This window comes from Protobothrops mucrosquamatus, unplaced genomic scaffold, assembly GCF_001527695.2.
Source record: "Protobothrops mucrosquamatus isolate PMUCROS unplaced genomic scaffold, P.Mucros_1.0 scaffold975, whole genome shotgun sequence".
Classification (NCBI taxonomy): Eukaryota; Metazoa; Chordata; class Lepidosauria; order Squamata; family Viperidae; genus Protobothrops; species Protobothrops mucrosquamatus.
Window position 1 is genome coordinate 63,065 of NW_015387218.1, and position 4,120 is coordinate 67,184.

Genomic DNA, 4,120 nt, shown 5'->3' on the forward strand with positions numbered 1-4,120 from the left:
GGAACGCGGCGGAACCGCGTTCCGGCACCTTTTTCCGGGCCGGCCGCACCGGAAATAGCCCCTCCCACACCGGAAATAGCCCCTCCCAAATTTTACTTGCATTCCTGTTCTCTAAAGGGGCGGTCCTAGGGTTTGATGAGGGCGTGGCCAGGTTTGAGTTCCGCCACCTTTTCTCCGAGAAAAAAAGCCCTGCATATTTGTAAATGCAAATGGAGAAGTGTGTGGGAAAGAACAAGTCTGTTTCACTATAGTAATTCAGCCCTTGTATGTTGATTTTGTATCATCAAAGGCCCTGTCATTGTTCTCTGCATGTAGTGTTTCCCACAACAACTTGATTTTTTGAAGTTCTGCTTCCTCAGTTTACTCTTCAGTCTACTCTACATCAATGATTTTGCTGATAGAAGTAGCATTCATTCAATGCACATGTAGTGGAGTTGGGATGAGAATGGGGCCAGCTGAGCAGCTTTGTAGGAGCCCCCTATTAGGCAGGAAGATGAGGAGCTCCAGAAGCTGCCATGGGTTTGGCGGTGGGGCATGGCTCGGAGGAGGGAAGAAAAATGAGGAGGAAGCCGATAGAAGGGAGGAAAAGAGAAGGCTTGGTGGAACTTGCCATTCTGAGCCAGCTGATCGAAGAGAGAATAAGAAGCTGGGGTTTTCGCTTTTGCTTTTTTTGCTTCATTACAGGCAAGCCGAACAAAGGAGGAGGGATAGAGAGAGTGAGAGTAGTTGCTGGAGCTGTTTGCTTGAAGCAGGCCAGGCAGGGAGGGAAAGAGGGTGAGAGTAGTTGCTTCAGCTGTTTGCTGGAAGCAGGCCAGGCAGAGAGAGAGAGAGAGGGCGAGAGTGGCTGGTTGGAGCTGTTTGCTTGAAGCAGGCCAGACAGAGAGAGAGAGAGAGAGGGCGAGAGTGGCTGGTTGGAGCTGTTTGCTTGAAGCAGGCCAGGGAGAGAGAGGGGGGGAAGGTAAAGTTTTACTGTTTCTTTCTCTTTCGTTGTGGGCAGGCCAGACGAAGAGAGGGGAGAGGGAGAGAGAGTAGTTTGGGGAGTTTTAATTCCTTTTCCTCATTGGAGTAAGTTAGGCAAAGGAAGAGTTAGAGAAGAGTTTGACATAACGTCTTTTAGTGGGAGGTAAGGGTTTTTTTTCTTTATAGGATCAGCTGGGGGAGATAAAAAGGGATTACATGAAGTGAGGTCAGAGAAGGGCAAGGAGAACGGACAAGGGAGGCCTCTGCTAGTACCAGAGATTGGTTGCCATCATTCTAGGCAAGTTGTTGTCATTAAAGATGGATTAATATCATCCTGGGCAAGTTGTTGCCACCAGAGACTGGCTGCCATTGTTTTAGGCAAGTTGCTGTCACCAGAGACTAACCGCCATCGTTCTGGGCAAGTTGTTGCCACCAGAGACTGGCTACCATTGCTTTAGGCAAGTTGCTGTCACCAGAGACTGATCGCCATTGTTTTAGGCAAGTTGCCATCACCAGAGACTGACCTCCATCGTTCTAGGCAAGTTGCCATCACCAGAGGCTGATTAACATCATTCTGGGCAAGTTGTTGTCATTAGAGACTGACCAACATCTTCCCTGTAAGTTCTTATTGCCTGAGATCAACCACCATCATCCCAAGTGAGTCACCGTCGAGAGAGAGCAACCACCACTGCCGATCATGACTGAATACCACCATGTTACATGCCCTGTTAGGCAGAGGCGCCAACGTGAGAGACCTCTTTGGGCTGGTGGCCAGTTGGAGGAGGGGAGGTCGGGAGGGCCCGGATTTAAGCAGTCCCTATGGGGGTGGTGCTACACAGAGAACACACATCACAGCCATGTACTTCACGTGAGGCCAATTCCTTAAACTTCTTTCTCAAATGTTTTGGTTTTTCTCCTCCTACAAGAAAAGAAGAATGAAATGTAACCTTGACTCTCTTTAGAGTCAAGAGTCAAGACAGAAAGGGAAAGTACTAGATTTAAGGGATGTTCAGAGAAATCCTACATCAGTAGAGCTGCCTTTCTATGAGCGAGAGTCATTTCAGGAAATAAATAATGACTACAGTACCATAAGCTGTATGGAATTCCACTTTCAGTTAAGAGTGTTGCATAACTTCAACAGGCAGGTGTGGTTAGCAATTGTGAACCGTGCTTCTGGTTCTCTTCTAACTTGCTTGAATAGCCCTGTATCCTCCATATGCAAGGACTCCCAGGATATCTGGTTAGTATGCCAAAGTTTCCAGAGTAGGAATTCTGGGAATGGTCATTTCAACACATCTGGACAGTACAAACCTAAAAAGGTTAATCCAACTATAGCTCAAGCCAGTCTTGACTCAATCTTAGTAAATCTGGATTTTTACACTTATTTTGAGAATTGCAATAGAGTACCCATCTAACCCTCTCCTGGTAAGTCTCCAAACTCCTGTGAACTTAATATAGTAATAATAATAATAATAATAATATTATAATAACAATAACAATGACAATAACAATAACAATAACAATAATAATAATAATAATAATAATAATAATAATAATAATAATAATAATAATAATAATAATAAAGTTGGAAGGGACCTTGGAGGTCGTCTAGTCCAACCCCCTGCTCAGGCAGGAAACCCTATACCATTTCGGGCAAATGGCTGTCCAGTCTCTTCTTAAAAACCTCCAGTGTTGGAGCATTCACCGCTTCTGGAGGCAGGTTGTTCCACTGATTAATTGTTCTAACTGTCAGGAAGTTTCTCCTTAGTTCTAGGTTGCTTCTCTCCTTGATTAGTTTCCACCCGTTGCTTCTTGTCCTGCCTTCAGGCGTTTGGAAAATAGCTTGACTCCCTCTTCTTTGTGGCAGCCCCTGGGATATTGGAACACTGCTATCATGTCCCCCCTCGTCCTTCTCTTCATTAAACTAGACATACCCAATTCTAGCAATCGTTCCTTATATGTTTTAGCCTCCAGTCCCCTAATCATTTTTGTTGCTCTTCTCTGCACTTTCTAGAGTCTCAACATCTTTTTTACATCGTGGTGACCAAAACTGGATACAGTATTCCAAGTGTGGCCTTACCAAGGCATTCTAAAGTGGTATTAATACTTCACGTGATCTTGGCTGTTAATGCAGCCTAGCACTGTGTTGGCTTTTTTGGCAGCTGCAGCACACTGCTGGCTCATATTTAAGTGATTGTCCACTAGGACTCCGAAATCCCTCTCACAGTTACTACTATTGAGCAAGGTACCCCCTATACTATACATGTACATTTGGTTTTTTTGCCTAAATGTAGAACCTTACTTTTTTCACCATTGAATTTCATTTTGTTAGATAGCGCCCAGTGTTCAAGTCTGTTCAAATCCTCCTGTATCTTAAGCCTGTCTTCTGGAGTGTTGGCTATTCCTGCCAGCTTGGTGTCATCTGCAAATTTGATGAGTTCCCGATCTATCCCCTTGTCCAAATTGTTGATGAAGATGTTGAAGAGCACTGGGCCCAGAACAGAGCCCTGGGGCACCCCACTACACACTTCCCTCCATGTAGATGCGGTTCCATTAAGGACCATACGCTGAGTATCGCCTGTCAACCAGCTACGAATCCATCTGGTGGTGATGCTGTCTAACCCGTATTTTTCTATTTTATCAAGTAGTAGGTTGTGATCTACTTTATCAAATGCCTTACTGAAGTCCAAGTAAATTATATCCACAGCATTCCTCTGATCTACTAATTTTGTCACTTGGTCAGAGAATGCAATAAGATTTGTCTGGCATGATCTGTTTTTGACAAACCCATGTTGGCTTTTAGTAATGACTTTGTTTGCCTGTAGGTGTTCGCTGATTCGTTGTTTGATTATCTTTTCCAGAATCTTCCCAGGTATTGAGGTCAGGCTGATAAGTCTGTAATTTCCTGGATTATTTTTTTTCCCTTTTTTGAAGATGGGAACTACATCAGCTCTTTTTCAGTCCTCTGGTAGTTCCCCAGTGCTCTAGGGTCTTTGAAAAACATAGTTCAGATGTTCTGAGATCACATCTGCCAGTTCCTTGAGAACCTTCAGGTGTAATCCATCTGGTCCTGGTGATTTGAATTCATCTAGGCTGGACAGGTGCTCACTTACCATTTTCTTGCCTATCTTAACTTGTGTTTCTATTCTGTTTTTTATGG